The sequence below is a fragment of the Callospermophilus lateralis genome, chromosome 6 (genome assembly GCF_048772815.1).
Source record: "Callospermophilus lateralis isolate mCalLat2 chromosome 6, mCalLat2.hap1, whole genome shotgun sequence".
In the NCBI taxonomy this organism is placed as follows: Eukaryota; Metazoa; Chordata; class Mammalia; order Rodentia; family Sciuridae; genus Callospermophilus; species Callospermophilus lateralis.
In genome coordinates this window covers 160,072,046-160,086,487 of record NC_135310.1, presented here as the reverse complement: position 1 = coordinate 160,086,487, position 14,442 = coordinate 160,072,046, and positions in this window count along the sequence as shown.

Sequence of the window (14,442 nt, the reverse complement as noted above, 5' to 3'; positions counted from 1 at the left end):
TTCAATCAGGTGTTTCATTGCCTTCTGAAAGTGTCCCTTGGCGCTGTTAAATGGAGCTTATGTATGTCTGATGTCAATAGCCTAGCTTTCTTGAGTTAAATGTAGAACAAGAATCATTTCTTCTGATAGAAAATGCAGATCTACTTTTCTAGTATGTCAGTATATCTGCTTTTTCCCTCACATTTGTATTACTTTAAATGTCTTTTTGTTTTATTTTGTTTACTCAAAGACCTTAGGTAATAAAGAGGTTTAGAGTTTTGAGTTAAATTTTTACCTTCAGAGATATTTAAGTTTTGATATATGTCTCTCCTATCAATAATAAGACTTAAAAAATAAAGGTCATTGGATTTAAATGACTGCTATTTTTTTTTCCAAAATAGAGCTTATTTTATGCCATTTGAAAGCATCTGAGGTCAGAGCACACGTATTTGACATTTGCTGAGTTTTTAGTCTGTAGCTTTTAAAACTAGTTTGCCTCTTTAACTATTTTCACAATCTCCATATTAGAAAAGGTTTATGTTGATATGCAGGCCCACCAACAATTTTATTTTTGACAACCACAAATTTAGAGCATATTTGATATAAGAATTTTGCGAGAATATGGAAATAAGGAATAGAGCTAAAAAGGTAAAGAAAAAAATCACCTTTCTCTTTTGCTTCATTAATGCTTAAATTCTAGAGGAACTTAAAATAACTTTTTTCTGGGGGGAGGGGAACCAGGAATTGAACTCAGAGTCACTTAACTTCTGAGCCGTATCCCCAGCCCTATTTTGAATTTTATTTAGAGACAGAGTCTCACTGAGTCGTTTAGTGCCTCATATTTGCTGATGCTGACTCTGAACTCTCCTGCCTCAGTCTTCTAAGCTGCTGGGCTCCTGGCTTAAAATAACTTTTTTTTTTTTTTTTTTTTTGTAGTTGTAGTTGGACACAATATCTTTATTTTATTTTTATGTGGTGCTGAGGATCAAACCCAGCACCCAACACATGCTAGGCAAGTGCTCTACCGCTGAGCCACAACCGCAGGCCTTTAAAATAAGTTTTAAATGCATTTGTTGGCAGGATTTAGAAATTTGCCAATGCCCATAGTTATGATTGATACCAAAATCTGACATTGCTAATAAGGGGATCTTAAATGGCCAAAAAAATGTGACAGTCCCATATTTATCTTTCATAACAAAATTTGAATATGTTCTGGCTAAAGACGGTCTACTTAAGGGAAAATATTTTAGGTAAAAAGGATTCTATATGAGATTTATACGTAACTAAGTTGGCTATAAATAAAAAAGTTATTACAGAGCTTTCTAAATCAAGAATAATACACATATGTGAAACCAGAATCTAGTACTTGATATTTAAAAACACAAAGATTTCTTAAAGTATTGCTCTGTTCTTAGCAAAATTTATAAAGAACTAGCATTAAAAAAGATTTTATTTTATTAATTAATAAATTATAATTATATCTATATTGTAATTATTAATTAATTAATTATAATGATAATTGCCTGTGAATTCTGCTAATTTTATTGGGTTTTGATTACTTAAAAAAATATGTCCTCCTGGGCACAGTGGCGCACACCTGTAATCCCAGTGGCTCAGAAGGCTGAGACAGGAAGATTGTGAGTTCAATGCCAGTCTCAGCAAAAGCGAGACACTAAGAAACTCAGTGAGACCCTGTCTCTAAATGAAATACAAAATAGGGCTGGGGATGTGGCTCAGTGGTCGAGTGACCCTGAGTTCAATCTCCAGTATCCCCCCCGCAAAAAGTCCTTCAAGAGTTAGAGTTTATTCAGACTTTATTTGTTCTACAATAATCATCATAATTTTCACCCTCCATTCTTTATTTGTTCTAAAATCTCTTTCTGTTTTAATGAGTTTCTGTTTTTACAATAATGCGACTTTTTAATACCAATATTCTAAAGATTTAGAAATCTGTTAGTCTTGAGGTAATGCTATAAATCATTATTATCTTAACATATTTTAGCCGTAATTAAATTATTTTGCAAAGGTACTAAGTTCTCTCTGTAATAATGACAGCTCGTATATCATTGGTGGTCATTTTAGATAACATGAGCCATTTCTCTGTAGTTGTGGCTGGTGGCATGTTTGAGACTGGGGGAGGGCCGACCACCCTTCCTTACACATAGAACTCTGAGGAGGCTCCTGAGATGCAGGTGCCCAGCAGAGATCAGCATCTGCCTGTCCCTAGGGGTGTGCTGGTCTCATCTGTCCAGATCAGACACCATGCAACTGACTCCGAAAGCCACATTAGAGCTAAACCCTGGGGGCAGAACTCCCCGTTTAGAAGCAGCAGCTCCACCCTGGGAGTGCATCTAACTAGTCTGTCGTCTAACTAGTAGTGTAAGTGGACACTGTTAGGGTCTGTAAACAAGTCTGGATGGCGCCTGGCCAAATGCCAGAGGGAGTGGTTTGTGAAGTAACAAAAGCGAGCCATTAAGTGTGGGGATTCCTGATTGTTTGACTGCTGTATCTATTTTATGCTAATTAGATAAGCTGTGTAAAATGTATAAATACCACTCTTATTCTACAATAAATGGGCTCCTATTCCTGCTGCATCAATCTACGCAAGTCATTCGCCACCCCCCCAGATATTCTGCTGCAGCCGGCCTGCGGCAGGACACTCCTTCCCATTCTGTGCTACCTTAACCTGGTGGGAAGGGAAGCCCAGTGCCATCTCAACCAGCTCAGCTCCAGGCTCTCCAACTGGTGGCTGGAGAGAAAAGCCAAGAGGAAGGCGTGACATCCCCAGCCCTGGCTTCCTCTGAGGGGCCACAGCCCAGGAAGGAGGAGGCAGCAGGGCAGCTGGGCCCACACAGACACCATTGCTCCGTTTCCACAGTTTGCACCGCCTCAGTGGAAAAAATCATTATTTTTTTAAATTAAAATTGTTTTGATTCTCCTCCCACCCCACCTATATTCTGTGTGTGTGTGTGTATGTGTGTGCTTACTGTGTTTATTGGTTCATGGAAACACACACACACACACACACACACACACACACACACACTTGTTTCTTTTTTTTTCATTTTCATTTTTCCTCTCATTTGCTATTTCACTTTGTTTTGTCTTTTGAGGGTCAGGGTTTCTGTGCGTTTTTGTTTTCATCTTTCTTGCTACTCTGTCTCCTTTCCTTTTTTCCCCCCCTCTTTTTCTTTCCTTTTAGTTTTTCTCCTCCTTCCTTATGGCTACAGTTGCTTCCTCTCTTCTACTTTTTCTCTGTTCACATTTAGAATATTCTAAATTTTCTTTTGCCTTCCCACCTCCTATCTTTTAATGAACTATCACTTTGTCATCTGACTATTCAGTTTATGCTATTCTACCCGCCCCCGCCCCCTTCGCTTTGCTGTGGCTGAGTGCATACTTGATTCCTGCCTCTGGTGCTGGATCTAGTTCACCACTGTCCTTGTTGCTGTTGTCAGTGGCTGACCCTCCTCTCCTGTTGTGTGGTGATGATCATTATGGATGTCTTATTTAAATGCTGGGTGTTGTTTCCTGCTGTGATTTTTTGTTTTTTTTTTTGTTTTTTCCTCCTTTTCTGTGAGGTGCTTGGAGTGTGAAAATGGAACCACCACATAACCCAGGTGTACCACTGCTCGGTATTTATCCTGAAGAATAGTTATCTTACTACGGTGATACCTACACACCATGTTTATAGCAGCACAACTCACAATAGCCATGTTATGGAACCAGCCCAATGGATGAATGGGTAAAACAAATGTGGTATATGTTTAAGTCAGCTTTTTTGTTGCTGTGACTAAAGGACTCAACCAACACAATTGTAGAGGATAAAAGTTTATTTGAGGACTCCCAGGTTCAGAGGTCTTAGTCCACAGAAGGCGGGTTCCATTTCTCAGAGCTGCAGATGAGGCTGAACACCATGGCGCTGTGTGTGGCCAAGGGAAGCAGCTCACATGGTGGTGATGAGGAGGCAGAGAGACTCCACTCCCAAAGCCAGGACCCAATCCCCACCTCCTCCAGCCACACCCAACACTTCAGTCACCAGTCAGTTGATCCCTATCAGGAGATTAAATCTCTGTTTGGGTTAAGACTCTCACAACCCCTCAATTCTCCTCAGAAACCTCCTGTGTTGTCTCACATGTGAGCTTTTGGGGGACACCTCCCATCCAAACCATCACAGTGTATATACACAATGGCGTTTAATTCAGCCAATAAGAAAAATGAAGTTATGTCATTTTCAGGAAAATGGATGGAACCAGAGGCTGTTATGTTCAGCGAAAAAAGTCAAACTCAGAAAGTCCAGGTTCAGATGTTTTCTCTACTGTGTACAAGCCAGAAAGGAAAAAGGAAAAAGAACAACAACAACAAAAAAAAAGGCAGTGGTGGATATCACCACAATAGAAGGAAGACCAGCAGAAAACGGGAGGGAGAACCAGGGGAGGAAGGAGTGGGGAGAGGGGAGGGAGAGGGGAGGGAGGAGGAGAGGGAGAGGGGAAGTGCTCGGGAATAAAATTGACCAAAGTGTGTTGTTACGCTGTGTGCATGTGCAAATATGTGACTATGAATTGCAATACTATATATAATTAATTATAATGCACTAAAAAAGAAGAAAAAGGAGGAGGAGGAGGGGGAGGAAAGGAAAAAGCACCTGATATAGTCTTAAAAAAAAAAAAAAAGAATCTTGACAGTGAACTTATAGGTAAGCTTGCCTAAGAACCAATTTTTCTAAAACTTCTGTTGCTTAAAATTGTCTAAAAAGGGGTCTTCTGAGACTGAGTGCTAAAGGATCTGAATCCTCTGATGTGGGTCTAATCAGATTAAAGAACAGGATGAAGCTCCCACGGTGAAAATGTTTGTCAAATAATCAGTAATATCTTTAGAGGAAATGGTTCAGAGATGGTGTGTCCGGGGAGGTGGGGAGGATTACTTGAGGTCACTTGTCAAACCCTCCAAAATGAACAGCAGAAGGTTATGAAAAGAGAGTTCTTGCGTGAAGATCACTGACGTCCTTCCCCTAGGCAGACCTATTAAATATTTCAGACCTCACCTCCTTCAGAATTGAGCTTCTGGCTCCTGTGCTCCAGTTACTAGGTGGAATCTACATACCAAGGCAGCAATAAACCGCCAGGGCAAGGGTGTCCGGAGCCATTCTCACACGTGACTGGGTGACTCCTGGTTAGGGTCTGAGGCGCTCTGGCTGTGTCGGAGCTTTCCCGGCCCTCTCCTGTTAAGAGAACCTGTCCGTGTGGGGGTGTAACTGACCACTGACCCCGGAGGCCCAATCACTGACCCTGACCTTGGAGTGTGGTCCCCCTTCAACCTTCATTGGATGGAATTATCCCCTGAGTTTCTTGCTCCCCAATAAAAGGCTACTCCCTGGCGTGCTCGCTCTCTCTCTCTCCTGCTAGCCCTGAGTAATCCTTGCTGCCCTGCCGGGCAGTTAGAGGAGGGAACCAGAGAGGGGAGCCATCTCGGACCTGGTCATAGAAAAAGGTAACTGAGTCTGTGTGTTTATTTCGATCTCACTAGCTAACTTTTATGCCAAGAACCTCATTAATGAAACCATTGCGCTGGCCGCATGGTAGAATTGGCGCCCAACGTGGGGCATTCTAGATTAGCTAGATTGAGTGGGAGTGCACGCTATAAAGATAAAAAAAAAAAAAAGTAAAGATAAAGGAAGTGGTGACAATTTGGGTCACAAAAGGAAGTGGTGACAATTTGGGTCACAAAAGTACCTTAAGATATTGAAGGAAAGAGACGTTAAATTAATTAAAATAAAAATTCAACTTCTACCTATAAGGAAATGTAACTATTTTAGACAGTATAATTAATCAGAAAGGAAAACAGATAAAGAAAGCTCAGTTATTACAATTCTTAGAGATTGTAGGTAAATATTGTCCTTGGTTTTGTGAACAAAAATCTCCAAATTTACTTACTTGGGAGAAATTAGGAAGAAAGTTACAAAAGGTCTGTCTTTCAAATGAATTACCTGGAGGCATAGATAATATTCAGAGAACCTGGACGGCTTTGGAAGTTTGTCTTTTTGAATATATGGGCCAGAATTCGTGGCCCCCTGAGGACCTGCTAAAAGGCATTCATCGGGCCATCAAGTCTATTCAAATGGAAAATCCGCCTGAGGCTACATTAATTCCTTTTCCCTTAAGCCACTTAAAAACAAAGGCACTAGGGACCAAGTCCAAAATTAAAAATGTAAATTTAAATTTGCAAAATCAGGCTACTCGTAGGGAGATTATGGAGAGCAACATCAGAGAGGAGATACCTCCGAGGTCCTAGAGAGCCCTCCAAGGGAGGTAGACAATCTTCCTGGAGAGGAAAATCTGGAAGAGGTTCCTAGAGGGGCTCAGAGTTCTTCTCAGCCACGTGACTTATAAGCCCAATTTCAAAATGGCGACAACACAGAACCTTTACCAGCTAATCTATGGGGAAGAGATATTTTAACCAAAATGGAATTATTATTAGTTACTCCTAACTCTATGAGATCAGTTGAGGAAGTTAGTCAGAGGTATTTTCCTGGAGATGTTAAGGAAACCCTTCAGGAAGAGAATCTGTTTACAAACCAGTCTCCATGACAAAGATTAGTAAATGCTCAAAGCCAAAATTTTTATTAGGGGCCCTGAGTACTTCCCCGATCCCTAAGACAACTGAAAAAATCACCTGGCTCATAGAGGAGCCTATATGGATTTCTCAGTGGCCCATCTCAGGGGAAAAGCTTAAAATAATTCATAGACTAGTTGAGGAACAACTTCAGGCTGGTCATATAGAACCAACGCTTAGTCCTTGGAACACACCTATATTTGTTATTAAGAAAAAGTTAGGAAATTGGAGATTGCTACAGGATTTAAGGGCAATAAATCATGCAATTCAGCCTATGGGATCCTTACAGCCAGGACTTCCCTCTCCCACAGCCATTCCTTTAGATTATAGCTTGATGGTAATAGATTTAAAAGACTGTTTTTTCTCTATAAGGTTACATCCTGGAGATTGTGAGAGATTTGCTTTCACTGTCCCAACAATTAATTTTAAGGAACCTGTTAAAAGATATTGCTGGAAAGTACTCCCACAGGGAATGCGTAATAGTCCTACTCTGTGCCAAAAATACGTAGGCCAGGCGATAGATCCCATAAGAAGTAGCTTTCCTGATGCATATATTATTCATTTTATGGATGATATATTATTGGCTCATGCTAATCCAGAGGTACTTTCAGAAATTTTTACTCAGTTAGAGACTTTGCTTACAGCAATAGGTTTATGCATAGCTCCTCAAAAAATTCAAAAAGTGTCTGCTTTTCAATATCTAGGTCAGATAATTCAAGGACGTACAATCCGTCCTCAAAATCTTCAGATAAGAATTAAGGAGTTACATACCCTTAATGATTTTCAAAAGCTATTAGGAGATATTAATTGACTGAGGCCATCCTTAAAACTAACTACTTCTGAGTTAAGTCCTTTATTTCAGATATTACAAGGAAATCACTCTCCAACCTCTCCACGTCAGCTAACTTTAGAGGCTAAAACAGCTTTAAGGAAAGTTGAAAATGCAATTAAAAATGCACAGCTTACTAGAGTTGATCCTAAGGAAATGGTGTATTTATTAATATTTCCAACTGAACATACACCAACAGGAGCCATATGGCAAAAATTAGGAGTTATTGAGTGGATTTATTTATCCCACTCCCCTCAAAAAACATTAATTCCTTTTCATGATTCTATAGCTCAATTAGTAATTAAGGGTAGAACTAGGATTTTACAATTAATTGGATCTAAACCTGATATCATAATTATTTCATTTTCTGTTCAACAGATTAATTGGCTTTTTCAAACTTGTAGCTCATGGCAAATCACTTTTGCTGATTTTCCTGGCCAGATAGATAGTCACTATCCTCGTGATAAGATTATACAATTTGCATCATTAACGTCACTTATTTTTCCAAAGATTGTACGTGCCCATCCTATAGATGAAGCCTTATCAGTGTTCACTGATGGATCAAGTTCAGGTAAAACAGGTTTTTATAGTCGTGTTCACACAGAGGTAATACAAACTTCTTATACTTCTGCCCAAAGAGCAGAGCTTCAAGCTCTGATTTGTGCCTTAACTTACTTTACAAATGAGCCTATTAATATTTATTCTGACAGCTTATATGCAGTCGGAGTTACTAAAAATATTGAAACTTCAGTTATTGGGTATACTTCATCACAAGAGTTATTTAAATTATTTCATAATTTACAAAAGGCAGTGCTAATGCAGAAATATCCATGTTTCATAGGACATATACGAGCTCATACTAATCTTCCAGGACCTTTAGCTTCAGGTAATAACAAAATTGACAGACTCGTAGCTTTTTGTCAACAGATGTCTTCATATGACTGTGCACTAGCTTCCCATTCCTTGCATCATCAAAATGCTTCTAGCTTACGTAAAAAATTTAATATTACTAGAGATCAAGCTCGTCAGATTGTAAGCCAATGCCCTAAGTGTGTTATTCACACTCCATCTCTGCCATCAGGGGTAAATCCTCGTGGATTAAAACCAAATCAAATCTGGCAAATGGATGTAACTCATATTCCTCAATTTGGTAAGCAGTGTTATGTGCATGTCATAGTGGACACTTATTCTAAATTCATTTTTGCCACAGCACGTACTAAGGAAAATTCTCAAAATGTAATTTCTCATTGCCTAGCAGCTTTTTCTGTTTTAGGATGCCCTATGCAGATTAAAACAGATAATGCTCCAGCTTATGTGAGTTCTTCTTTTCAACAATTTTGTCAAGAGTTTAAAATTAATCATAAAACAGAAATTCCTTATAACCCCCAAGGTCAAGCCATTGTAGAAAGAGCTCATTTATCTATTAAACTTCAATTACAAAAATTAAAAAGGGGGGATAGGCTTATGACTCCCCAAAATAGCCTTAATCATGCCTTGTTTGTTCTAAATTTTTTAAACTGTGACGCAGAAGGTCACACTGCTGCTGAGAGACAAATGTCTCCCTCAGTAACAGGCCCTTTAGGCAGAGTTTTGTGGAAAGATTTACAGACTGGTCAGTGGAAGGGCCCAGACCCGGTGCTTATATGGGGCAGAGGGCATGCTTGTATTTTCCCAGAAAATTCTTCTCGTCCTATTTGGATGCCTGAACGTGCTATCAGACATGGAAGAGATAGAACCCAGATTCAAGCGACTGAGGATCGACCCAGAGGAGCCCCCATCCAGAAGGAGGAGATATCGGAAAAGGATGAGGAAAGACCAGATTGACCCAGCCAAAAAGCTGATTTCATGGGAAGACGTGAAGAAGCTAACAACCCAGGCTTCCCGAATACTTCGAGACCTAGGAGAAAACAGGACCCCAGTGATGATGGTAGCAACAGTAATTGCCCTACTGGGCTGTCAGGTAAAGGGGGATCAAGTAGACACTTACTGGACATATTTCCCAGATCCACCCCTGGTACACCCAGCTGTGTGGACTGGAGAATCTATTCCAGTATTTACTAATGACTCATTCATGATGGGAGGATTTACAGATACTCATCTTACTCCCAATCATGTGACTAGATTTAATTATTCTGGCTACAGTGCCCAATTACCCTTGTGTTGGTCCCACGATAAACATGCTGGCTGTCTGAAAATATCATTCGAAAAAAAGACAGCGATTGGTAGACCTAGACTGACAAATAATTCTATTTATGGAGATTTAAAACCTAATACTAGATCAGTAATTAAGATGGGACTTTCCCATAATAAGCCAGTCATTTCTGCCAAACCTCCACGGATACACCACTGTCCAAATAGTTCTACAATTGAGATTGGCACCTTTCCTAAATGGATGGATTGTATAAATCCCTTTCCTTATGTTGATAAGGTGTCTAAAGATAGTGGGTATATTTTAGACTGGTCTCCAAAAATTGATAAGAGACAATTACGAAGAAATTCTGCTATGACACCTACAGGATTTGTTAGTAATATTTTGACTTATAGTGAAGGTGGTGTTCAAAAGGATATTTGGCGTTTAATTGCTGCCTCAGAATTCTTACATTTTACAGACAAACCCTTACCAAGATTTATTGGCAAGAACTGTAAAGAGGGATCTTGCTATGGCTTACGAGCTTGTGTCCAATCTCCTTATGTTTTAATTATTGGAAATGTAAAAGTTAAATGGATAGATGACAGATATATTGTTACTTGTAAAAAATGTAACCTAACCAATTGTATTACTAGGTATAATGGAGGAAAAGGAGTGCTGATACTTCATCAGCCCTCTTTCGTTTTATTACCTGCTAATATTTCAGAGCCATGGTATGCTGATGCTGGTTTTACAAGTCTTACAGCAAATTCATGCCCAGCTGGCAAGACCTAAACGTGCTATTGGAGTTATAATTGTTGGTGTTTTGGCGCTAGTCTCTTTTATTGCATCAACTGTCTCTGCGTCTCTGACATTGTCTCAGAATATTCAGCATGCAAAATTTCTTAATAATTTAGCTCAAAATACTTCCAAGGCTCTGCGTAATCAAGTAAATATTGATGAAAAGATTGAAACTAAATTAAACGCCTTAGAGGCATCTGTTATTGACATAGGTAATGAACTTTCAGCCTTAAAATTTAAAGAAAGGCTTAAATGCCATGCTAATTATAAGTATGTGTGTGTTACAGCTGCCAAGTACAATGCTTCTCTCTGGGATTGGGAGAAGGTTAAAAACCATTTGTTAGGTATTTGGCAAAATAGTAATAATAGCTTGGAACTTCATCACCATATCCAAGACATTCAAAATAATAGAGCTGATTTTTCAGATCCTTCTTCTTTGGCTAACCAAATATTGAAGGAGTTAAATGGATTCAACCCTAGAAATATTCTTAAACACTCGGCCTGGTACATTATTGGATTATTCTCTTTGCTGCTAATTCTCTATTGCATTGTAATTGTAGGATGGCGAGTCTTCAAAACAAGAATGCAAAAACTCCAGAGAGTAAACCGCCGCCTCATTTTTACGAAAAGAAAGGGGGAATATGTCGGGAGCCATTCTCACACGTGACTGGGTGACTCCTGGTTAGGGTCTGAGGCACTCTGGCTGTGTTGGAGCTTTCCCGGCCCTCTCCTGTTGAGAGAACCTGTCCGTGTGGGGGTGTAACTGACCACTGACCCCGGAGGCCCAATCACTGACCCTGACCTTGGAGTGCGGCCCCCCTTCAACCTTCATTGGATGGAATTATCCCCTGAGTTTCTTGCTCCCCAATAAAAGGCTACTCCCTGGCGTGCTCGCTCTCTCTCTCTCCTGCTAGCCCTGAGTAATCCTTGCTGCCCTGCCGGGCGGTTAGAGGAGGGAACCAGAGAGGGGAGCCGTTTCGGACCTGGTCATAGAAAAAGGTAACTGAGTCTGTGTGTTTATTTCCATCTCACTAGCTAACTTTTATGCCAAGAACCTCATTAATGAAACCATTGCGCTGGTCGCATGGTAAACAAGGGCAGGCGCCCCAGTTCCCAGACTGAGGGATGAGCCACACAGCAGGGACTGGTCACAGAGCCCTTGTGAAATGACATGCTCTTTTTTGCCCATAGCTCCTGGAGACACAGGGCTGCCCCTGGTCCTGAGGGCCATGGGGGAAACTGAGTCTGGTGTGTTTCACACAAAGCCTAGCTAAATCTGCAAAAGTATGCTTCCTGCCCTGTGTCCCTCTGTGCCCCTCTTCCCTTTTAAAGCTTCTACACCTGTGAGCTTTGAGACAAAAAGTTCTCTATCTTCCCATTTTCTCTTGCCAACCTGCCCGCTGAGCCTTGGTGGAGCACCAGGAGATGTAGTTTTTCCTTCTCGGTTTCCAAATAGTGACATTTAAAATTAAACTGAATCGTCCAGCGCAATGTGTGGCATTGAATGAAGGCTCAGCTAGTGTTTATTTCCTAATGTGGAAGGCAACTCTGTCCTCTAGGAGACAAACTGCTCACTGGGAGGTTAGTTATCTCATTGTTAAAATAAAGAAATAGCAAACAAACACATTCAGTCTTTGCAGTTCTTTGGTTTTATTTGTTACTCCCATTTAAGGTGCAATTGAAGCGCTTCTTGGCTTCTTTGTGGGACTGTTTCTGCTCCCAGAATTTGGTAAAACTGGTCATTTCCTCCTTTCTTCTGACTCTACCTAGAGTGACAAGCAAAACATTACTGCTCATTCTTCCCCCTGACTTTCCGGTTTTCTGAGAACTGTATACTCTGCAAGAGTAGGTATTTCCCTTGCATAATAGTTGTTTGAGGAAGGGAAGGAATCGATGCAGGTCATTCGACAATTTCTTCCTCTTAAGGCACGAGCTCACTCTGGAGACCCTGGGAGCAGCCCCTGTGCTGGATTCTCCAAGGGCTCTTTGGTCTCCCAGCTTCTCAATACTCTCATGGCTAATTGAGTGCAAAAATGATTTCTGACCATCAAAATGCTCTGTGTGTGAGAGTTTTAGGATCTGCTGAGTAATAAAAATGCCAACCCAAAGTTAAAGATTAGCCAGGTGGCCTGATCCTCAGCTCCCCACCTGAAGTTCAATGTGGCGCTCCACCTAGGGTCTACTAGCCCCAACAACTTCCAGCTCTGCCAATGCCTTTGGGCAGGGAAAGATGGAAGCCAGGGCACATCTGTTTTTAAATTGTTATTCCTCATGGTCACCATCATTCTTGATATAACTCAATCCTGAATTTCATAACTTTCTCCCCAGTGGGCAAGAGCCAGTTTTGGAGTTGCCTTCCTTGCAGGGAAGTGTTTTCTTCTGTCTTCCTCTCCATCACAGTCATTTAACTTTAAAAATAAAAACTGATTTAATGTTTTGAAGATTTTCCTTTAAGACTATTTTTAACATCTACCTTGGGTAAAATTAACTATTTCTTTCTCCATGTCCACTTGGACCTTTTTCATAGCCATTGTTACCTGTCTTTTGCTAGTTGGCTCCTCTCTGTCCCCTAACATGAGGGAAGCTGTTTTAGTCTCTGTCCTCTGAGCCCAGCACAGTGCTGGGTTTAGTGAAGGTGCTGATGGAGCCTTTGTAAAGTGAATCAGCATGACTTCTCTAGGCCACTCAGACAAGAGCCCAAGGCACTTAATTTGTTCCTCCCAGGTTCTTTCCTGCTTGTGGAATCACTGTGGCTTCAAGACTTCCCAGTGACTCAGAATTACTGTCAACTGGGGATAATGTCTGTGCACTGAACGGAATGGAAAACTAAGTGCATAGCTATAGCTGGAGAGGAAAACAATTATCTAAAGTCAGGAGAAATCCAACTAGTCTAAACACACACTCCTGCTCTGCACCGCCATCTAATGTCCACCAGAACAAACAGCGTTCATATTGTAAATGCCTGGGATTGGGAGAGGGAAGATGTGAAGTCCACCCAGGTTATATCTGCAGGGATGAAAATACCTCCATCGAAAATGTACTAAATAGATTAGCAAGAAGTTAATAGTCTAACAAAATAAGTGGTGTATTTTAATTTTATTCACTGCATAAATAGAAATACAAGTCTTATCCAGTAAGTCTTTGGTTCACTTAGTATTTTAACACATTTGTGTGTATGGGTGTGTATGGGTGTGTGTGTAGGGCATCTCAACCATAGTCAGTCTGCAGCGATGTCTCAGAGAAGTCTCTCAATCCCCATTTCTTTAATGGTGACCGTGGCGGTGACTGTAAATGGTAGCTGTCATGTAGGATGTAGGTAACTGAAATGAAAACATTGCGTATAATGCCTGGTGCAACAGAAAGTGTTAAAAGAACTTATCTTTATTAGTATTACATACAGAAATGTGCCATTAGTTGTATACAGAGTCTATGTACAATATTTTATAATAATTTTGATTTATTTTCTATGTATGTACTTATACTTAAAATATGCTAGTTACTAACTGTTCTAGGAACTATGTAATTATTAGCTCACTAATTTTCATTACAACCTGTGAAACAGGTAGCAGTATTATTGCCATTTTACTTATGTAGACTTTCAACACATGAAGTAGTGGATATCATAAATATAATATATGTAAATAAAGATTTTCAGAGGCCTTGCCAATTTTTAGTCATGTAAGGGGATTTGACATTTAAAAGTTTGAGAATCACGGTTTTTAAAAAATTTTGTACTGAGGATTAAATGAAGGAGTGTTTTACCACTGAACTGTATCCCCAGCCCTTTTTAACATTTTTCTAAATTTTGAGACAGGCACTAAGTTTCTGAGGTTATCCTTGAACTTGCAATCCTTCTGCCTCAGCCTCTATAGTTGCCAGGATCATGGACAGTACCCCAGAGCTCCACTGAGAATCACTGGTCTAAACTATGCTTCTGTATCTTATTTTCCCAACTGGATTGGAAAATACTAGAAAGAAAATGTTTAACTGGTACATTGACATTTTTGCTTTCTTACTCTTCTATTCTCAATGGCTGTGTTTTCCCCATCACACTGTAGGATGGTTAATGCTTGTCTGTGCCAGTCCCTTCAGG